General features: G+C 37.7%; 1 pseudogene; it reads right to left on the bottom strand.

Annotated features, from left to right (window-relative positions):
- LOC127794766 (uncharacterized) overlaps positions 1-24,553 on the bottom strand; it is a 37,123-nt pseudogene extending 12,570 nt beyond the window's left edge.
- Between the last annotated feature and the right edge of the window lie 315 nt (positions 24,554-24,868).

Below are 24,868 nucleotides of genomic sequence, written 5' to 3'. Positions count from 1 at the left end.
TGGCAATGTGTCGGTACAAACACATAAGACAAGATTGGCCTCTAGCAAGGCATCATGCCTACCCAATTATTCAGAAGGATTCATAATGCGCAAATAACCTTTCACGAGCATGGTTACCGTGTAATACGATCCTCTCGTCAATGTATCTTATGTGATCTCAAGTATGGCGATGTGTTGCTTGATAACGATCACATGAGTTTTCTTCGGTCTTCTGGATATCTTCACTTAATAGAAAGTAAATCAATAACTCCTTATTGATCTCTTTTACCATGGCCATGGATTTAAAGTGAATATCCACCGAAGGCGCCTTAGATACATCATCCTCTATCAAGGGATAGACGAGTCCCATCTTGGTTATGCACCCATCTCCATAAGCCTCACGATATGCCCAACGATCGCCCACGTGCAGCCTTTATCTAGGCCCATCGAAACGATGTCAAAGCATATCGGTCTTCTTATGAGATGACCGTGACAACCTCAGGTCCAAGGATTAGTTACACCCATCTCGTATAAGAATTCCATCAACATATAACCAAAATGGATTCTCATGGCGAGTCATGTCCAGTGACACGTTCTCCAACATTGGTCACCTATGTACTTGTCTAGGCATCCCCATGCCTATGGGTGTGAGACCCCCATTGCTATCACATAGCAAAAACATAGCACATACAAGTCTTACCGCAATTGTCAATGTCCATTCTTGACATTGCTACGACTTGGGACGTTTAATGATGTCTAGAAACTGTGATGCATCATCTCACATCTTTATAGATTATTCACAGTATACATCATATGGACTTCTATCTAGTTTCATTCTGTTATTACAATAATAACAAGAAACTAATAGAATGACTTCTTGTGAATTTGAATAACTCCTTATTCAAATAATAACATGATTACAATTGTCAGTGTACAACATGCCCAATCTGATTGGGTCTAGAGCACCTACACTAACAATCTCCCACTTGCACTAGAGCCAATCACTTATGTATCTTATACCTGATGATCGAACATGACTTTCATGTTTCTCCTGGGACAGAGCTTTAGTCAAGGGATCTACGACGTTGTCATCCATCGACACTTTCTCTATGTATGTCACCTCAGCTGATAATCTCCATTATCATATGGTGATGTCGCAATACAAATTTGGTCCGTTGATGAGACCGTGGTTCCTTCGCTTACGCGATGGCTCCAGTGTTGTCCCAATAACTGTTATTGGATCAACAAAATTGGACACCACTTTAAGTTCATCAGTGAACTTACGGATCCATACAACCTCCTTAGCTGCTTCGAATGTTGTTATGTATTCGACTTCAGTTGTTGAATTTGCCACTATTTCTTGTTGGAACTCTTCCAACTCATGGCCCAGCCATATAGGCAGAATATGAATTTCGACTGTGCGTGATTTAAAATCATCATGGTCGAATTAGAAATTGGCATCCATGAACCCCTTCATGGTATGCTCTTATTCTCCAAATGGCAAAAAAAACATCTCTTTAGTGCTTCACAAGTACTTAAGAATGTTTTTCACAGCAATCCAGTGTTTCTCACCTGGATCAGCTCGATATCTACTGCATATGCTCAAAGTATATGCGATATCAGGCCTCATACATAACATGGCATACATGATTGAGCCAATAGCCAAGGCATATTGCGCTCGACTCATCCTATCTCTGTGTCTTCGAACACATAGCCTTGGAGAGATGTATTCCATGTAACATGGGAAGACTTCTCCTCCTAGAATCTTCCATGCTAAACCTCTTTAGCACCCTGTCAATGTACGCGCTATAGGAGAGTGCTAGCAACCTCTTGGATCTATCTCTATAGATCCTTATTCCCAGAATATAGGCTGGTTTTCCCAAATTCTTCATGGAGAAAATACTTTGAAAGCCATATTTTAACTAATTGCATCATGGGAACACCATTCCCTATGAGCAATAAATTGTCCACATATAGGACTAAAAGGACCACCACGCTCCCACTAACCTTCTTGTAAACACACGGATCAACTTCCTTTTTGTGAAAAATCAAACCTTTTGATCTTTTCATCAAAACATTGATCCTAACTCCGGGATGCTTGCCTTAGTCCATAAATGGACCGTTGCAAGTTGCAAATCTTATTTGCATGTTTATGAGTAACAAAACTGTCAGGCTGTGTCATATACACATTCTCGACCAGGTTTCCTTTAAGGAAAGCTGTTTTTGTCATCCATCTGCCATAACCCAGAGTCAATGTCAGACATTGCCTCATCATAGGTAGTAGGCTCATCGTTCTCAACCAGAAGCACATCTCCATGTGCCAAGATAAGAAATTCATATCTCTCTTGCTCGCGACGAACCCTCATCCACCTATGAGGTTCTTGTGTAGAAGGTTGGGGAGTTGACACAACATCTTGTGTCTGATCTTTCTCAAGTTCCTGGAGGGAAATATTTGTTTGTGGTTCGCCTCGAATCTCTTCGAGCTTAACATTCCTCCCACTAGCCACAGCATTTAAGAATTCCTTCTCAAGGAATACCACATGCTTGGCAACAAAACACCTTTTGTTCACATGGGTGGTAAAAGTAATATCCATTTGGATATCCCACAAACAGATATCTCGTTGATTTGGGTTGTAGCTTATTACTGTCAACAAGTTTAACATAAATTTGACAACCCCAAATCTTAAGGAAAGACCAATTTGGCTTCTTTCCTTTCCATATCTTATATGGAGTCTGAGTAACTGATTTACTTGGAACCCTGTTCAAAACAAAGATCGCGGTAAGGAGTGCGTATCCCCAAAATGAAATAGGGAGTTCAGCGTGACTCATCATGGACCAGACCATGTCCAACAAGGTCCTATTCCTCCTTTAGACACACCATTCCTCTCTGATGTTCCAGGTGGAGTCCATTATGAGAGAATCACATTTTGCTTCAGATGATCTAGAAACTCACTGTTCAAGTATTCACCACCTCGATCTGATCGAAGTAATTTGATACTTTTCCCAGTTTGTTTCTCTACTTCAAATCTGAATTCTTTGAACTTTTCAAAAGCCTCAGATTTGTGTTCCATAAGATACACATAACCAAAACATGATCTATCATCAATAAAGGTTATGAAGTAGACATATCCACCTCTAGCTTGGGTGGACATGGGTCCACACACATCAATGTGCACAAACCCTAGCACTTATGTAGCCTCTCTTTACTTTAAAAAGAGACTTAGTCATCTTGCCAAGTAAACAAGATTCGCAAGCACCATATGATTCATAATCAAATGTGCCAAGATATCCAGCTTTATACAAGTTGGATATGCGGGTCTCATTTATATGGCCAAGGCAACAATGCCATAAATAAGTGCTATTTAAATCACCTGATTTAAGTCGCTTAATATTTATGTTATTGATAGGAGTATCAACATCAAGGACATACAAACTGTTACATATTGTTGCTTTACCATAAAACAACTCATTTTTATAAAATGAACAACTATTGTCCTTTAAATAAAAATGAATATCCATCCTTGTCAAACAAGAATTAGAAATTATATTCCTAGTTAAACTAGGATTGTAGTAACAGTTATGTAAATCTAATACAAGCCCTATGGATAATGTCAATAAATAGGTCTCTACAACTAATGGAACAACTTTTGATCCATTTACCACGTGTAGGTACACTTCTCCTATTATTAATCTCCTCGTACTCCTAAGCCCATACACGAAAGTGTAAATATGAGCACTAGATCCAATATCTAATACCCATGTGGACTAATCAAAAGCAGATAGATTAAATCCAATAATATAAATACCTGAAGTGCCTTGAGTAGAACTCTTCTTACTCTACACCTCCCGGTTTATCATAATTGAAATATATCGTATCCTATTTACCCTTTTAGGTTTTGGTCTTCTGGACTCTTCTAGATTGCGCTATGGAAGAACTTTTCTTCCTTTAAGCTTTCTTACTCTTGGGCTTGCCCCTATGCGTCTTAGGCCCTTCAACTAAGAGAACACTTCCCTTAACCTATAATCAATTTTAGGTTCGGTCTCCCTTAGTATGGACAACCACTCTCCAAGAGTCTTTTCCATAACTTTTAGGGAGGGACTATAGCAACAAATCTAAGGTAAGTTTTAGCATCCATACCCAAGTTCAGCTCTAGCAACCTATTGATAAAACATATCATCTCCATGACATGCTTCTCAACAGATGATCCTTGAGCCTAGCCATGATCTCATAGGCATCATAACTCTTATGTGGCGACCTATGTTTCGGGGTCATGGCAGCCAAGATGATACACCAAGCGATGATCATATCACTCTCGTGCATCGTCTAGGCCTAATGTGCTATTATTTCTTTAACTGGTGGCTTCGTAAGAAGATAGCTCTTTATCGCATAAAGAATCTTATCATACGTGAGGACTATCCTCAAGATGATCTCCCAGTCATAGAAATTAGTCTCATTGAAGGTATTATTGCCCTCGAGTATCGATCTTATCGACATGTTTCCAGACATTCTGGATCAACAACTGAATAGAGATATTATTATAATCATATTAAATTGCGAAATCATAAATTGCAAGAAGTAATATTTTATGATCGCTCCCACTATTTTCTACGAGTTTGCCACCCTCAAGACATAACTCGGGAAATCCCGTTGGAAGATTTCCTAGTGAGCTAGGATCCCATCTCCCCTCGCATAACCTTGAGTGACTCAACAAATTGTGCTAGGATCGATTAGGTAGGTACTTGCTACCAATTGCATCTCCATGCAACTCCTAGATTCATTGGGTTGACAACTCCTTGCCAAGCACATCTTATGTGACTCCCAATCTTTGCCTCTATACTCAGTAAGGCCTTGAGTGACTCAACAAACCCCACCTTTCTAGTTAAGTTGGACCCATCATTCAGGGACATCTCATGGCCCATGAAGCATAGGAATCATAGGTGACACATGACCTTGAGTGACTCAACAAATCAAATGCCAGCTAGAAACCTAATGCTTCATAATGATGGAAGGCAAGTTGGCTTAATATTAATGAGGGATTTATTATTTATTTACTTAGGTCTCATCACATGCAATTAATCAAATTAATAATGCATAATAAACGACTCAAACCGGTGTATGGTATGGATAACTACGGCTAGTCCCCTCGAGCCATAGAAGGGAAGCTAGCGGGTCAAACCTAGGTGAAGAATCACATCTTGCTTCATAAGCACATTCTTCAAGCCTTCATTGGTCTTCGAATCTTGTCTTCAATTTGGCTCCATCTCTTGCTCTTCATACAAACTACAACTATCGCTACTCTATTCTATTCTACATACATTACATAGAATCAGAAACCCCGAGTTACATTCGGGGGGAGTGAGATGAGAAGAGAATGTATATCAGAATATAAGAGAGGCAGGACACGTAGGCCCTATTTCAAAAACCAAATTTACAAGCATTTATTCCCAACATAAAATAAATGGTCAACTCGATCCATACCATACACCCATGCAATCAATCTAATTGATTCATTTAGATTATGTCAATTAATTGTCGCATCTATTTCAATCTTAATAAAACGCTTTCAATAAATTGAAAAATTTGTATGATTTTGGAAAAACAAAATTGTTTTAATTGTGTTGGGCTTGGGCTCCATCCATTAGTCTAACTAACAAGGCTCAATAGGCCTTGGATCAACCAATGTATGTCAAACATACATTAGCAGCCCATTAATTAATAAATAACCCAATTAATGGCCCTGGCCCATTTTTAATCACGGCCCATAAGTGTCATACACTCATGGATCGGATAAAAATAATAAAAATAGCCAAACAATTTGGCCGGACCCCACCAAAGAGAACGGAATGCACTGGGCCACCGAAGGGTCAGCCTGGGTGCTTCACGGGGACCCCCGGGAAGGGTCAAACCGAAACCCGAGGGAGCGGGAGGGGCTGGGAGGCGGCTGGGCAGCATGTCGAACATGTTGCCAGGCTGCAAGGCCCATGGGGCGCGCCTGGGTGCTCATGGGGCGCGCATGGGCCGCGCTAGGCGCGCGCGGCCGCAGCCCGTGCGGGCAGCAGGGGCCGCGTGGGCCACACAAGGGCGCGCTCAGGCCGCTGGGGCCGCGGGCCGCTCGCGGGTCGAACCCGCTGGCCGCGTGTGGGTCGCGGGTCGTGCCTGCGCCTGGCCGCACGATGCGCGCGCGCGGCCACGCTTGGGGCCGCCTTGCGCACGCGCGACCGCGGCTGGGGCCGCGCCTGGCCGGGCTCTGCGCGCGCCCAGGCAGTGCCCAGCGCGCGGGCCCCGCTCGGTCGCGTCTTTCAACGCCCCGGTGCATCCGTATGCACCCCGAACCCCGTTTCGCCCTTTTTCGTGTCATAAACGATCTTTTGCCCTTCACCCAAAAACGTTTTGCAATCCAAAAAATACAAACGCAACAATCATTTAATTATTTCACAAATAACAACATAACCGAATCCGCACGTAAGGAATTGAAATATTTCGACGATGGCTCTGATACCACTGAAAGTAAAGCAAGATCGCTACGGGGTAATCAGCGTAGTTCAAAATTTTGAACTTACCCCGATCCCGGCGATTGGATCAACGTCGAAATTAAATCATTCACAAACAAATAAATAAATCTAACCTTTAGATTATCGAGTCGTTCGCGGATTCAAGCCGTCCAAGTGTCCGGCCTCTAACTCGTGATACGCGGCACGAAACCGTTGGCAAGGAGAGCGGAATAGGAGTGCTAGCTCCTTCTCCTTTGCGCGGCTTGTGTATGGAAGGTAAAAGAACACCCACATTTCAAATTGATGCCAAAAAGAAACGGGAAGAGTGGACGGCAATACGTTTTTCAACTCTTGAAAAACGACACCAAAAATCACTTCAAATTTTGGGCAACCCATAAAGGGATATTTATAGTGAAATATCCTAGGGTTTCTAAAACCCTAATGGATTGGGCTAGCCCATTAATTCTAATTTAATTAGAATCTTAAGTGCGCTTATTCTAGTCCAACTATAAATATAATTAAATGGCCCAATCCATTTATAGGTTAAATAAAATATTATGGCCCAAATCTAATTCAAGCCCAAATATATTTTATTTAATATTTGGCCCAAATCTAATTTGGTTCAAATATAATATTTAATATTTGGCCCCAATCTAATTTAGTCCAAATATAATATTTATTTTAATATTTGGCCCAAATTCAATTTAGTCCAAATATAATATTTAATTTAATATTTGGCCCAAATCTAATTTAGTCCAAATATTAACTTAAGCCCAAATATATTTTATTTCTTATTTGCCACTCCAACAAATAGAAAATTATTAAATTAGAAACTCCTTCCTAATTTAATTAATTGCCATTTTAGGAAACTCTTTCCATTATGACGACTTCTCGTCATATTGACGTCATTACGTCTATTTGTTCTTTTTCCGTGAGAACCTACGACAGCACAACTTCTTGCCGAAGTGTCCCACTTAACCATACGTCCACTCTCCTGGTTTAAGCCAGGGACCGTGCCTATTGCGTATGACTCATTAGGCTTCCGAATATGTTGGCAATGTGTCGGTACAAACACATAAGACAAGATTGGCCTCTAGCAAGGCATCATGCCTACCCAATTATTCAGAAGGATTCATAATCTGCAAATAACCTTTCACGAGCATGGTTACCGTGTAATACGATCCTCTCGTCAATGTATCTTATGTGATCTCAAGTATGGCAATGTGCACTAACAAGGTCGCCATGAGTTTTTGGTAGCCATGCTGGCATCACATCCCTGGGGAAAATGTATAAATATTAATTATAAAAAAGGGGGCATTACAGGTCGCGTCGCCACCATTCTACCACCTGGGAACCTCCACTGGCGTTGGATAGTCAGTCCCATCACCTGCAAACACACGATGCATGCATGAAAGAAAACGTCTCCTCCTCCTATATCAACTAGCTCTCTTTAGAGTCAATGTGTGTTTTGACCTCTGACCTATTTATACATTGTTTTCTCCTCACTCTCTTACTCACTCGAGCGTCAAAGTGCTTTCAGGTGCCAACTGCCCCCCGAACGGATTCGTCGCCAGGGCCCGCTCCCTACTGTTGTGACCCTGCCTCCAATCGTCCTCTTTTGGTCAAGAAAGAACATAAATACTAATTAAATCACAACTCATTTAATCATTCATATTCGGGTTTAACCACCTATCATTCTCAAAAGATGCCATAAAATCTGGCATAACAAAACAAAATTGTTTCCTTCTACACACTAAGTTAAAAGAAAAAGAAAACGTCTCCCAAAGATCTCTTAGTCAGGAAGGTTATGTACACAAATATACCCTATCAAGAATCAAGTTCCACTAGACTCATCCTCATCCATAGCTTTCCCTTTACCTAGAATGATGCAAAAGCAAGTATAAGTCACAAGGCTCAACAAGTATAATTTGAAAGAAACATGAAGCAATAAAAATCAAAGAAATGTGAAGCAATAGTAATCAACACAATATAGAATTACTCATTACATCACATTCACCCATACTATGTTTCACTACATTATATGCCCACATACGGCCCATAGGCCCACATAAGTATCTGTCAATGTAACCATTAATCTGTGGACTGAAGTCCTTTCTCGCGTCAGACTTGCGCCTATGGAGTTTTTGACATAAAAGTCGTAACATCTGAGTTAAACCTCCCTCACGTCAGGTAAATGCCTACTGAGCTTTAGGGTACCTCCTAGACATAGTTCGTCGTGCAAAATAATAACGATGCAAAATAATTATCGTGCACACATAAGCATCTCGAAGCATATTCATGATTGTAAGCATATACGACCATGCTCTTAAAAATATTCCAAAACACATGCCACGCATGGCTATGTAATACACTCATCATCATGCTTATGAATGTACTTTTACCCCCAGTAATGATTAACTATAACATACAAATAATGAATGAATACTTTAACACCAACATGAACCTACAATAGGACAATAGGCACATGGTACAACATATATACAAGCTAACCAAAGTCTTGCATGGAACTAATCAAGAAAGCACCATTCCTTAGGAAATATAGGGTAAACCAAAGCCCTATTAAAGCCTTTAACTAGTTTCATCAATAATCTAGGAAGAACAACAAGATTAAACACAATAGTAGGGCAAGAACCATAATATCAAATATAGGAAGCTCAGCCAACACAAAAAGGAATTGAATAAGCTAAATTCTAGAAATTCTAGATTATAAGCGGTGAATTCAAGGACCTGTATTAGGCTCATAACTTGGCCAAATACTGCGAATAATATGGCTAAATTAAAGCTCAAGATCTCTAGTTTCTAAAACAACAAGTAGATTACAAATTAGATATAAACACAAAAAGTTATACCCCAAAAACCAAAACAATGTTAGTTTACCCGAAAATAATAAAATTTTAGATTTAGGTAGTGATTCAAAAGGCTATTATGGGCTCAAAACGTATCCAAATAATTCAAGTAATATGTCCAAAATAAAGCTTATGATGTCTAGTTTCTAGAACAAAAATTAGATTTTAAATCAAATATAACCACAAGAAGTTATACCTCAAGGAGTACAATATGGTTAATCTGTCCGAAAATAAGAGTTCCCAAATACAAACTTTCTAGAATGAAATGAAAGAATTTCTGACATGGAAAAGGGGTTTAGGAAAAAGAAAGAACTTACCTTTGATGGATATAAATACCAAGAATAAAGCCGATGAAGGAAGAAGATGACAGAACTGAGCTGCTGGAAAAAGAAGCAAAAATGTAGGAACTTGCACCACCTCCAAGGGTTTTGAAAACTAGAGAGAAAGAAAGAACGAGAGACAACGCTAATACCCTATGGCTTATACCCTCTGTAATACCCTAGAAATTCTAAAGGACTCAAGGGTAATTTATCTTGGGGTAAAAATGGAATTTAAGGATAAATAGAGTGTATAACGGTAATTTATTACCGTATGAATGACCGAATTGACTGTCGGGAGTGCCCTAGAGCTGAGATTGTTAGAATAGTAGGTTCTATGGCACACACCAAGAGGGGGGGTGAATTGGTTATTTTAAAAACTTGATTTAAAACTTTGAAATCCTTTTAATTGAAAGTAAAAATTCAATGCAAGTGAGGATAATGAAATGCTAGCAATGATAAATATATCAAAGTACACAAGCATAAGAAAACACAAGGATTTATAGTGGTTCGGCTTAACCAAGCCTAATCCACTACCTTAGCTCCTCACTAAGGATTTTTCAAACCATCCACTAAAACCCCCTACTTAAACCAAGTAGGTCCTCTAGTCTAAGACTAGGAAATACAACCTCTTGCTCATACAAGCAAGCCCTCTAGCACTTAGCTAGGAAAAACAACCACTTGCTTCAACGAGCAAGTCTTCTAGCACAAAGCTAGGAAAAATTTAGAAATATAGAATATGAGAGAATCTAAGAGATGAATCTCTTAGTTACAATGTCTCTCAAGATTAAACAAGGCTTAATTGAATGGATTTACAATGATAGAACAAAGCCTTGGAGAGAAAATACAACAGTGAAAGCGCAAAGATTGTAAGCTTCGAGTAAAAATGATTTGAACTCTTTAGATCAACTCGTTCCCATCCATTAGCCTTCTCTTGATCATCCATGACATGTATATATAAGTGTCCCACAAAGTTGAAGAGAAATATAGCCGTTTGGAGTCGTTGGGATTTGAAAAAATAGTCGTTGGAAGCTTTCTGCGAAACACATAGTTGACAGAGAAAATAGGTTAGTCGACTATTTTATCAAATAAAACTAGCCACAGTCGACAGACAGAAAAGCACAGTTGACTATTTTATAACACAAAAATCTCATAGTCGACAGATCCTTTTACATAGTCGACAGATAAAAAATTACAAAGAAAATTTTGAAATTCATGAACAAACATAGTCGACAAATGAAATAGCATAGTCGACTATCCTTACACAATAGTCAACATAATGAAATATAGTCGACAGAGGCCATATATAGTCGACAGATTAAACAAGCATAGTCGACTATCCTTATGCATAGTCGACAGCACTAAACAACATAGTCGATTATCTTCTTGGAAAATCTGGAAACTTAACAGATAACATGTAGAAGCACACTTGATTAATACAAAACATAACCACATATTTACATTTACTTTAAAGTAAATGTCCTCATTTTGTTTAATTTATATTTTACCTTCCATTTACTTTAATACATAAATGTAAATAAGAAAGTACCCCCCATTTGGATTCAATAAAAATATCAAAAAAAATCAAAATCCATAAGAATAAAAAAGTAGAATTTGGATTTTAGTAGGAACTTAGGATTTTGTGATTTTACCACCTCCAAGATATATACTTTTCATTTCTTGAAAAATTCGTTAAAAATCATTTTATCACTAATGAATGTTAGTTATTGAATTACCGAGAGTTAGTTTTCTAAAAAGAAAACATTTTCATATATGTCTCCTTATAAGGTGCTAGTTTTCCAGACTTAGAAAAATATTAAAACGATATCAAAATGAGTTTCAAGACATGATGCATGAACTAAAGGATTTTTCATACGATTAAGTTTCAAGCCAAAACCTTTCATGCATGTTTCAAAATATGAAAAACTTATATTGAAAACCTTTCATTTGAATTTCTAGTTGGTTTTTTTGCCTTAGAACAATTTTAGCTCTATGTTGGCCAATGACTTCAAAGCTAATTTGAAAAACATTTTAGGAGATTTTATCATAATACATGTTTATTCACATCTCCATGTATAAGAATATAAATCATTTGGTTTTCATTTTAACAAAGTATTTGAAATTGATTTTTGTTGAAAACCATAAACTTGACTCATGACTTGGGGATAAAACACGATATTGTTTTTCATCATCAAAACTAAACACAAGGGTAGAACATCAGAGATGCCAAAGAAAAATTATGTGGCATTAATGAGCACCCTGAGATAGGATTTATGGTGTCAAAAGAAATGAGATCGGGAACAGTTTTCGATATAGCAAAGAGGCAACTACCAATTAGGCTGCAAAATTGAATCTTTATAGGAGACTTCTCGAAAGTCAAAGGAAGCTTGAGGAGGCTTTGATTTTTCATGAGGAACAACCCTTCAGAGCTTTCAAGAAGAAACAAGAAGGTTTGAAGCCAAAACGAAGATTTAGGCCTAAGTGCAATTTTTGGAAATTGCTAGAGGGAGGCCGAAAGGATATTTTTTCAGAATTCTCAAGGGTCAAATGAATGTTTTAGGACTTGAGAGACTCAATGGAAATATTGGAAAGTTCAGGGGCTTTGTGAAAATGAGCCAAGGCAAAAGAGACAAAATAAGGGGGTGAAAGTGCAATATTTGAAAGTTGAAGCTGGAAGCTTTCAGCCATGGCTGACCAGCAATTTTGGTCATCGATCAGCCTCATCTAAGCATGGGGATTTCGAGGAAATGGGTCAGGGATGCAGCAGGGTCGAGTCTGGGCCAACAAGGGACCACGGGTTGGCTAGATTTTGTAGATTTTCGACCAAGTTCTTGGTCGAATTTTGAAAGCTTCAAAAGTGATGATTATGGTCGGTTTTTGTAGCAATTGGGTCGATCCAAGGGCGATAGAAGCCTTAGAGGAGTCGGTTTAGCAAGCTTAGAGCGTTTGGAAGCCCATGGTCGCCTATAAATAGAGATGGCCCAGAAGAGGAAGAAAATTAATTTCTTAGATCCGTAAGTTTGAGAATAAATTGGGAGAATCGGATAAGGGGCTTTTGTTGCCCATGTCCTAAGCTTCATTTCTGTGCAATTTGAGTCATTTTTGTTGAGAGATGAGTGAGATTCGAAGCCTCATTAGAAAAATGAGCTTCGCCAAAAAACGTGCTATTGCAGTCTGAAAATGGCTCGGTTTGTGGGATTTTTTGGTATCATCTTGTAGAGGATGAAAAGAGAAAGTCGTAGGTTCAAATGGGGGTCAATCGAAGGTCGGGTGAAGGAGATATGGCCATTAAACCGAAGGCAGCGCACCAGTTCGGCGAGCTGGAGGAAGAAGACGACCTGCGCGTGGGGCACACGCGCCAGCTGGGCCCCGTGAGTGGGCGTGCGTGAGCCATCTTGTTTGGGCTAGTGCGGGCGCGTTCAGGCTCCAAAAATTATGAAAAAAATTGCTAAATTCCTCTAAAATCGAGATCTAGGTCTTGTAAAAAAATATTTGGATTTGGAGTTCTCGATGTCTGGCTGCACTCCCACCCTGCAATTAAAACACAAAACAAAACACAATAAAAATTTTATATTTTTTTCTTTATTTAGGTGAGAGGTTTATACTCGTCAGTGTACGAGTGCAGTTGTAGTCCAAACTTAAATTTTTATTTTCTGAATGAGTCCAGGTCGTCCACTGAGAGATTTATTTATGGCAAAATAAAAAGAATATCACACAAGCACACACGCATTTGGACAAATTGGCAACAAGGTTTTTTATGGTTTTTTAAACAACAGATACTAGGAAATAAATTAATACTAGTAATTGAAATAAATACTTTAAGTGAGAATATAAAATTGGATAGTACTTGAGTTAAGACAATTTCAGTGCCAACCCGTTGATTCCCAAATTTTAGCATAAAAGATTAGCAACATTAATTTAATTTCAGATATGAGGGTTTGTTATTAAATGCAATTAGAGATGATGATAGTTCTTGGTTAAGCAATCCCCATACATGATATGGGGGATTCTAATTTAAGCAACCACCATAAATCCAATTGCAATTAATACACAAAACAACTAAATTAATCATCCGGGTTTGGGTATGATAGCGTTTCCAGTTCTAGTAACTCTCATACATGGCATGAAAGCTCTAAGTTAGGCTTACGCTCCAATCCAAACCTAGTGATTTCTCAATAATTAAGATACACTCATACTGAAATTTAAATTAATGTTACTTATTTAAAGCGCAGCTTTCTTTGGGAATCATTGGCGTTGGACACTGTCCTTGCCTTAACCCAAGATTAGATTTAGCTACTCATTTCCATTTAAAAGTTAATTGACATGAATTTAAACGACGTAATTTAAATAACAGAATTTAAATGATAAGAAATTTTAAAGGCATAAACTAACCGGCCATTTAGACGGTGGATAATTAAATAACAAGAATTAAAATTGCAGAAATTTAAAGGCACAAATTAACCGGCCATTTAGGCGGTGAATAATAAAGTAATAATAAATGACATAAGAATTTAAAAGAAGAAAGGAAGGAAGTAAGATCACAAGAGAGAATACTAAAGAAAATGGGAAAGAACAAGAACAATTCTCAAAGAGAGAATTATAAGGAAACAACTAAACTTTGATTCAAGAATAATAATCACACTTACAAATGCAATCAAGCGAGCTATTTATAGGCCACAAGTTGCAATACAAACCACACAATTTCAATTATTCAATTAGACATAATTATATCTAATGGGCACTCACACACTTAAAGTTAAATGGATTTTAGTTATAATACACACCTAATATTAAATGGATTTTAGCTAAAATACATACCTAATAAAGCACTCATAAAGTTAAATGGATTTTAGCTATAATATCCACCTAATAGTTAAATGGATTTTAGCTAAAAAACACACCTAATAAAGCTCTCACATAAAAAATAAAAATAGATTTCTATAAATTGATTTTTTAATCTTCATTAGGATTAAAAATAATCCTTGAGCTTTCTCCAAATAATATCTTCCATGGGTTGCTCAAATTGGGCTTTAATTCTTCATGGGCTTTAATTCTTCATGGACTCTAATTTTTCATGGGTTTGATTTCTTCATGGGTTTGATTTCTTCATGGACTTGAATTCTTCATGGGTTTGATTTCTTCATGGATTTGAATTCTTCATGGACTTTAAATTCTTCATGGGCTTGAATTCTTCATGCCTAAAAAAAAATAATTTAATGTTATTAATAAATTATATATTATATATATGTATTACACATGGCACACATATATATTAGATTATATTATATATATATATATATTACATGCATGCATATAATGATGTATATGTATTATATATAATTTTATATATTATTATTATTTACTTTAGAACTTCATTTCATTCATCTTTCAATTTAAAGTTGCATATAACCATAAAATATATATTAATATCTAATTTAAGCCATTTTTAAGATCAAAAGAAGGGTATAATTATAACAAAATTTTTACAAAATTAACCACTAATCATACCCCCAACTTAAACATTGCTAGTCCCTTAGCAATCAGACTATACACATGCCAAGCTTTAATAACTGTATGAATGTAAAAATTTCAAATTCGAAACTGAAATGCATAAAATTAAATAAATAATTTAGCATTCTAAATCAGATTTTTGGTTAAAGGTCATACAATCTCAGGAATGGAAATTAGGATAACCAACACACAGACTTAGTCCCTCGAAGTTTTGACTTCAAATCTTACTGTGGATTTTCTGTCCAATAAAAAGGATTCCTCAAGTGTACACACAAGGGGGTGCACCGTTATAAGAGTAAATGCAGAACAAGTTCAAAACTAGGTGCCATCCCAAATACAAGGAACGTATTTTCATGAAAGAACAAGGAAATTAACATAGCTTCATGATTGGAATAATGCTCTAGATGAGTAACTTCTGAATTTAAACATGATTCCCAACTCCAAACTCGAATTCTGAGATCACATGATTTATAGCATCAAAAGGGACCAGACTGGGTTGTAATGGGGCTATAAGGTTAATACGGGTTGTCAAAGAAAAGGTAGAGTGTGCAAAGGGTGTGTCGGGATTTTTTTTTTTTTTTAGCATTCATTTTGAAACAGTTATGCTGAATAACTAAGAGAATTTGCCCCATTTTTTTCACTTTTTTTTTCTTCTTCTTTTTTTTTTTCTCTTTTTTTTTCTTTTTTTTCTTTTTCTTTTTAAATATGAAAATAGATAAACAGACTAATTCCCAAAATCACACCAGGTTGGATAAAATTCATATGGTTATGGGTTAAACGAGGGTAATGAAAGAAATTGTACTACAAATGGCTCAAATGGGATAGCAAATGAGATTAATGTAAAGAAAGAAAAAAAAGTTAGTAAGCCCAAAATGAAAGAAATTGATCCCTCTATCATACTTCTACAAAACGATGATACTCAGTCATTTAATTCAGAGTTTGAAACCAGTTAAACTTATCCGCTATCATACTAGACATTCAAAGCAAATTGATGTTTTGAAGCCATTGAAAAGATAAGATAAACAATGAAGCATATTTAGAGTAAGTGTTATTTCACTTAGAATTAGCGGTTATTAGGCTCAAACACTCACTTGGGTAATAGTCTCCACTTCTGTTGAGTGATCATACAGTGTACTAATCAGCTAATTACTGTTACCTTTGACTTTATGACCGATAACCAATTTCTAAATTTTGAATCCCTGATGAATGTAAATTACTTATTCTCATGCATAAACGTTTTCAAATGAGAAATCAATGCATTCATGTTTCGTATTGCAAACTTAACCGGCTATCAGTGCATAACTTTAAAGCTTTAGGAATAGCATTATTTAAAACACATAATAATTTTTTTTTTATAAGAGCAGATAAAGATAATCAATTCCCACAAGACTACAAACTAGTAATTACAAACTCACAATTAAATATAAACCAGATGATTCATGACTAGACCTTACACCCCCCAACTTGAATTGCAGTAATAAATCAGGGTTGTTAGGAATACCTGTAACTCCACAAGTCTATAGATTTGCTGTGAACTGCTAAAACTTAAACAACAAATGAGCACACCATATATATATATTTATATTTTCGCACCAAAATAAAAATTTCATGCAAGTCATAAGATAAGCAAAATGCGTCTCAAGAGTACAAAAAGTACTCCTTACTCAGCCATCTTATCAAAGACTTTGCTAACAACATTCCACAGTTTTGTTTTTGTTTTTTTTTTTTTAAGAACACAACCAAGAAAAATCCTGCAAGTTGTATAATAACTAGATGCGTCTCAAGAGTACAAAAAGTACTCCTTACTCAGCCATCTTAATAAAGAGCATTTCTCACAGTGATAAATCTAAATTAATCGGACCTCTTTGGCGCTTGTTACTAATTGCCTTAGACCAGTCTATCCGAGGCTCATGAGGATCGTACTGTGGAACATAAGCATGTAATTTCTCTAGCAGCTTATCAATGGTGGATGCAGAAATGAGAATCTTTCTTGCTGAACGAGAAATGAACTGTTGGTCCACAGCCTGATCAAGAAAAGAGAGTAACCCATCGAAAAAATGGTTAACATTTAAAAGTCCAATGGGTTTGGTATGGAGATTACTCTTGGCCCAGGAGATTATACAAAAGATTTCTTCAAGTGTTCCAAAACCTCCTAGTAAAGCAATGAAGGCATCTGACTGATAAATCTTACAAGCCATGCGCTCAGACATAGAAGTCGTTTCTATAAGTTGACCGCGCGTAATCTCGGAAATATGTGGTTCAGCTAAAGGGATTGGCATTATACCTACCACAGATGAATTTCCAAGATGTACAGCTTGTGAAACATAACCATTCAATCCACGACTTCCCCCTCCATATACCAAATTAATTTTTTTCTTTCCTAATTTTTTACCAAGTTCGCTCGCTGCAAGTGCGTAACAAATATCGCTCCCAAGTTGAGAGCCACAAAGTACACATATGGTATTGATTCGACGAACTAACTGGCCTTCCATGTTTGTTCCTTTTGTATGTCCTGAAAAGAAGTTTGGCGATCAAAAGTAGCTATACAACAATTCAACAAGAAATAAATACAAACAAAAATCATGCGTATGTATAAGTAGTTGTGATTGTGGCTCACATCTTCCTCTGGTTTTACCTCCAGGAACGGCTTAAACACTTTCTATGAAGCAGGGATAAGCTTCCCATCCAATTTTCTTATAGATTGGCAAACAAGGTCGTTTTTAGTCAGATTCCCAAGACTATAGCGTTGGTGGTCACTTCTGAACTGGGTCCATAAAGCAAGAAGTTCTCTTTGCACTATTCCACATGGATGCGTCTTAAGAGTCAATCGGATATCATCCAAAGACTCCTTACTCAGTCCATCCTTTATGAAACTAATTTTATCTTCTCGATTTATGGACGTAAACCCCACAGATTTGCATCGTGTGTTACAGGTCCATCGAGCACATTTGTAACAACCATTCACTCTTTTCGCTCTTCTTTTCTTCGCAAAACTACTCTTCCCTAAGCCTGGAAAATGCTTAAAACTAGGTGAAGTTTCACCAGCTAATCGAACTTTTGCTTCGATCAGCCAACGAATATCTTCAGGGATGTTATTAAGCATCAACAACCTAAGTCTTTCACACCTAGCAACATAAATTTTTTTCAAATCATTCTGCGGGAGAGATGGATAGTACTTATGAATTTTTGAGAGATAAAGATCTATTTTTTTTTTTTTTTTTAACTATACTAAGAAGAAAGTAAAGAACTATAAACTTTACAAAAGGGATGAGAGTACCTGATCGGAGAATAACACAAAGGAGAGAAGACTGAGCTCAAGAAGGGTGGCTTGCCTTATACAGATATGGAGTCTCTTATAGAGCAATGACCATCACTATTTTACACTCGGCTCGAGGCATGCCACAATTACAGGGTCAGGCTTGTCGTCTCTTTTTCAACGCTTGGTGCCTCATTTTTCAACATTTGGCAGTGTGCCTTATCCTTTATAGGGCAGTGTGATTGCACTGCCCAAGAAAAGATAGCTACCACCAGCGTCAATTCTGTCTCTCTCAATTCAAATTTTTTTTTATTATTATTTTATTATTTTTTTTTAATTTTTTTTATTCTTATTCTTATTATTATTATTAATTATTTTTTTTTTGATTTTTTTTAATAAATGTTTTGTTTTAGGGGCCCAATAAAATCTTTTAGGGGCCCAATAAAATCATACATACCACACAAGACAATATTATCGAGTCTAACAAAATTATTTGCACAATGGATCAATTTTAAACACCAATAAAATCAAGTACACCTTACCCCCCAACTTTAATTGCGCATTGTCCTCAATCGACAATAAAAGGATAGAAGATAGGCATACTTGGTGGTCTTCAATGCATGAACTCGTATGCAAAAAAAATTTATTTAGACTGCACATAGAGAAACACTATTTGAATCAAAGTTAATTAAGTAATGCAGAAAATGAACAACTTATATATATACTTCTTTATTATTTTATTTTATTTTATTTTTTTCTTTTTTTTATTTAATTTTTTTTATTTTTTTATTTTTTTTTTCAGATCTATAAACATCCATTTAACCTAAATGGAAAGGTGGTCTTTTAACGTCAGATTCCCAGACGATAGGAAACTTTCCCTACTCATCAGATGATGATGGATCATCCAAATCCACAACTCCTTCATTCTCCTCAACACTACCCTGGTATGGTTTCAACCTATGACCATTGACTGCTAGAAGCTGTCCTGACTCCGGATTTTCTATCTCAAATGCCCCATATCTTGAGATGGACTTGATTACAAAGGGGCCGACCCATCGAGACTTCAATTTTCCTGGGAATAGATGCAATCGAGAATCATACAAGAGTACCCGTTGCCCTACCTGAAAGCTTTTTCGAATGATGTGCCGATCATGTAACTCTTTCATGCGAACCTTGGCCAATCGTGCATTTTCAAATGCTTCATTCCGAATTTCTTCAAGTTCATTCAATTGGAGCTTCCTGGATAAGCCTGCTTCAGTTAGACTCTTGTTGATCTTATGAATTGCCCAATATGCTTTATGCTCAATTTCCACCGGCAGATGACAAGATTTACCGTATACTAGCCTATAGGGAGACATTCCCAAAATTGTTTTGTAAGCTGTCCTGTACGCCCAAAGAGCGTCTACTAGTCTTAAGGACCAATCCTTACGATTAGCAGCAACAGTTTTTTCCAATATGCGCTTAATCTCCCTATTGGCTAGCTCGGCTTGACCATTGGTTTGGGGATGGTATGGTGTTGCAACCTTATGCAGTACACCATATTTCTTCATTAATCCTGCCACAACTTTATTACAAAAATGGGAACCCCCATCACTGATGATTGCTCGTGGCATCCCAAATCGACTGAATATGTTTTCTTTCAAAAATTTCACGACAGTCCTATGGTCATTTGTTCTGGCCGGGATTGCTTCTACCCATTTGGACACATAGTCAACAGCAAGTAAGATATATTCATGACCAAATGAATTGACAAATGGGCCCATAAAATCCATACCCCAACAGTCAAAAACTTCTAACACTTGGATCGGATGTAATGGCATCATGTTTCTCCTTGACAGACTTCCTAACCTTTGACATCGATCGCAATTTGAACAGAACTTGTACACATCCTTGAACAGTGTCAGCCAATAAAATCCACTCTGAAAAATTTTTGCAACTGTTTTCTTGACAGAAAAATGGCCTCCACATGCAAGAGTATGACTGAAATTGATGACACTTTGTTGCTCATGATCGGGTATGCATCTACGGATGATTTGGTCAGGACAATACTTGAAGAGGTAGGGCTCATCCCAAAAGAAGGTTCTGACTTTTTTGAAGAATTTATGCCTATCTTGCTTACTCCAATGGTCTGGGATCAGACCAGTTGCCAGGTAGTTCGCAATGTCGGCATACCAAGGGACAACAGATGATGCACGAATAACATTCACTTTAAACAGTTGCTCATCAGGGAAATTGTCATGAATTGGTTCATCAAATTGTGTGAGATCTTGACTTGGAATCCTTGACAAATGGTCAGCCACCACATTTTCTACTCCCTTCTTGTCTCTGATTTCAATGTTGAACTCTTGCAGGAGTAAGATCCATCAGAGCAGACGGGGTTTTGCATCTTGCTTTGTGAACAAATACTTCAGAGCAGCGTGATCAGTAAAAATGATCACTAGTGACCCTACGAGGTAAGATCGAAACTTGTCCAGGGCAAAGACAACTGCTAGTAACTCTTTCTCTGTAGTGGTGTAATTCTTTTGTGTCTCATTAAGAGTTTTGCTAGCATAATATATCACATGAGGTTTCTTATCCTTCCTCTGCCCTAACACAGCTCCTACCGCGTAATCACTAGTATCGCACATAAGTTCAAACGGGAGGGACCAATCAGGGGACTGAATGATAGGTGCTGAAATGAGTGCATCTTTCAATTTATCAAAAGCATTTTGACAGGCAGGACTCCATTCAAACGGAACATCTTGAGACAACAAATGGCACAAGGGTCTTGTTATGGTGCTAAAGGAAGCAATGAATCTCCTATAAAACCCTGCATGTCCCAAAAAACTTCTGATGTCTTTCACATTCCTAGGGATGGGGAGTTTTTGAATTGTTTCAATTTTTGACCTGTCTACCTCCATCCCCCTAGATGAAACGATGTGCCCCAAGACTATGCCCTGTTTCACCATGAAGTTGTTGGAAATGTATGCCCTAAAGACACGTTTTGTTTAATTTATGGTAATGATGTTTCTTTTATTCAGTTTATGGCACATATATTATTTGCATTTAATTGTTGGAAAGGTGTCCATGCTATTAAGTAAGTGATTCATGTGATGGGTCGTTCTTCACAGTTAGGCATGAATCATGGGTACTTAATAAGCAAGAAAATATAACTCTTGATCTTTTGATAGAACTGGGCATTCTATCATGATAAGATCATTGTGCAATAGATCCTAATGGAGGATGGCTTGCCTTAGCCAGTAAACAGTCCGTTTACTCTAATTGTACAAGCGCATTTGGAATGCGTAGAGTGGACCTGTGATAGAAGCTAATGACAAAGTACTAATTATCATTATCATGGAGCTAGTCTATCACTGCTACTACGTGGACGAGTACTCTAATACTTGAGTATTAGTTGGTGGTCTAGTGAACCTAGATCTATATTCTTGGATTCATTGTAAGTGAGGTCTATCAAAGATCAATATCTTTTTGAGTTGGGAGTATGGTTTCTAATTAGCTAAGACAGACTAATACAAGATAGTTTCTGTGATTCACCCCCTTGTGATTGTCCAAGAATAATCGAATAATCCAGGGCCCTGGGAACGTGACTTAAGAGTGTGTGCTTCTGGGTAGCTCCCAGTGATAAGCAAGTACATTCGAGTAGTCACGGATTATTGGACTAGTGATCTAAGGATGGTAGAAGTCATTTAGAAAGGTGTTAGTACATTATTCCTTTCTAAATGATGGGTGTTACGCAGAGGGGTATTTTCGTCATTACACTGGTAGGTCAAAGACATGGCATATGCAAAATTATTCGTGGGGTCAGTGTTTCCATATGGTGATAGTTGGAACACTTAGAATGACAAAATATAGCTACTAGGTAGCAGGGATATTTTGGTCATTTTAGCAGCCGTGAATAATTTGTCTTTTGGTCCCCGGGGTAGCTCGATGTAACTCATGTATTTTTTAATACATTTGGCTTGTTGGATGAATTACATTAAGAGAGAATTATTTTATTTAGAACGGTCCATTGGGCTAAAATAAAATAATGGTTTATTAGGGTCTTAATTAATTAATTGGGCTAACCCAATTAGAAAATTAATTAAAAGATCTTGGCCCATTAGGGTTTGGCCCACTAGGGTTTTTAACCCTAGGGTTCTCCCTATATATATCTCTCTTTAGTTGTTTTTTCATCTAAGTCGTTTTTCATTCTTCTTCACCGAAGAGAGGCCACGAGTTCGAGTCATACTCCGGAAGATCGAAAGGGGGCGTTTGTGTTCTGATGCGACGGAGCCGAAGGCTAGCAGGGCAGCCGTCGTCTCCTCCACACGAAGAAGCACCCATCGCTCCATTCCGTCCGGTAATCCGCCGAAAAAGTAAGTCTCCTAGACTCTAACCAATACGAGGATCGTTTTATTTTTAAAACGCTTCCGTTGCATGCTTTTGATCCTCGTTCATGATCCTACAGAAGTGACATTTTTCCCAATTGAGTATCAGATTTGTTTCCTCACATCTTGCTAAAACCTTTTTTAGATTCTCCAAACAGGCCTCAAAGTTACTTCCATAAACAGAAAAGTCATCCATAAATACTTCAACAATCTGCTCAACTATTTCACTGAAAATGCTCATCATACACCTTTGAAAGGTGGCTGGAGCATTGCATAACCCAAATGGCATGCGCCTGTATGCAAATGTCCCAAATGGACATGTGAAAGTTGTCTTCTCTTGATCTTCTAGTGCAATTTCTATCTGATTGTACCCTGAGTAGCCATCTAAGAAACAATAGTAGGCTTGGCCTGCTATTCTCTCCAGAACTTAATCCAAGAAAGGCAAAGGAAAATGATCTTTCCTTGTCACAGAATTGAGTTTTCTATAATCAATGCACATACGCCATCCTGTCTGGATGCGCGTGGGAATCAGTTCATTGTTCTCATTTTTTACAACAGTGACTCCAGACTTTTTGGGTACTACCTGTGTTGGACTTACCCACTTAGAATCAGAGATTGGGTAAATTATTTCAGCATCCAATAGCTTAAGCACTTCTTTTCTGACAACTTCTTTCATGTTGGGATTTAATCTCCTTTGCATTTGCCTAACTGGTTTTGCTCCTTCTTCCAAGAATATCTTATGAGTACAGATCAAAGGGCTAATACCTTGCAAATCTGAAATGGTCCATCCTAATGACTTCCTGTGTGCTTTTAGAACTTCTATCAGTTGTTGCTCTTGCTGAGGTGTCAAACTTGAAGAGATCACCACTGGGAATGCTTCCCCTTCTCCTAGAAAGACATACTTCAAATCACTGGGCAATGGCTTTCTCTCAAGCGTGGACTGATGGCTATCAGGAGCCATGAGCTTACTGTCTAAGTTCCTTAATGGCTCTAAACCAGGCATCCATGTAGGCTTCTCACTTTCTTTGCTTATGACTTCCACTTCTTTTATTTCTTCAAGATCTTGATTTCCTTCTTTGGGTCTTCTCATGAACTCTTCAAAACAGTCATTGGTCAGTGTTTGGATCAAGTCTACCTCCTCCACTTCACTCTCAGTGTCCTGATGTTTGGCTACCCTAAAGATATTCATTTCTACAGTCATGTTCCCAAAAGATAGCTTTAACACACCATTCCTACAGTTGATGATGGCATTTGATGTGGCAAGGAATGGTCGACCTAAGATGACTGCACAGGAGGTTGAGGCCCCTGATGCGGCTGGGTGTCCAAAACGATGAAGTCCACTGGAAAGTAGAACTTATCGATTTGTACCAGAACATCCTCCACAATTCCTCGTGGAACTTTGACTGATCGATCAGCCAGCTGAAGAGTCACTCTAGTGGGTTTAAGCTCACCTAATCCCAACTGTTGATACACACTGTATGGCAACAAATTGACACTAGCTCCTAAATCCAAGAGTGCTCGATCAACCTTTTGACTTCCTATGATGCATGTAATGGTTGGACAGCCTGGATCTTTGTATTTGGGAGGAGTTTTCAATTGGAGAATGGCGCTGACTTGTTCAGTCAAAAATGCCTTTTTATGCACATTTGTTTTCCTTTTGACAGTGCACAGATCTTTCAAAAACTTTGCATATGAAGGTGTTTGTTTGATTGCATCCAACAGCGGGATGTTGATTCTCACTTGCTTAAACACTTCATATATATCTGCATTTTGTTGCTCTTTTTTCAAATGATTCAACCTTTGTGGAAAAGGTGGTTTGGGCCTGTATTGAATTTCTTTCTCATCTTCTTTTTGTTTTTCATTTTTCTCATTTTTTTCATTTTTCTCATTTTTTTCCACGGTGGATTCATGATCTTTTGGTTCTTTTTCTTCATCAACATGTTGGTTTATCCTAGGATCAGTTGGTTTCTCAATTATTCTTCCACTTCTTAGGGCAGTCACTGCTTGCACTTGTTCATGAGTGTTAGTTTCACTATTTGAAGCTTCTACCTGGTTGGTTTGCCTAATTGGGTTAGGATT

This window comes from Diospyros lotus, chromosome 2 (assembly GCF_014633365.1).
Source record: "Diospyros lotus cultivar Yz01 chromosome 2, ASM1463336v1, whole genome shotgun sequence".
NCBI classification, from domain to species: Eukaryota; Viridiplantae; Streptophyta; class Magnoliopsida; order Ericales; family Ebenaceae; genus Diospyros; species Diospyros lotus.
This window is presented reverse-complemented; position numbering and strand designations above follow the sequence as displayed.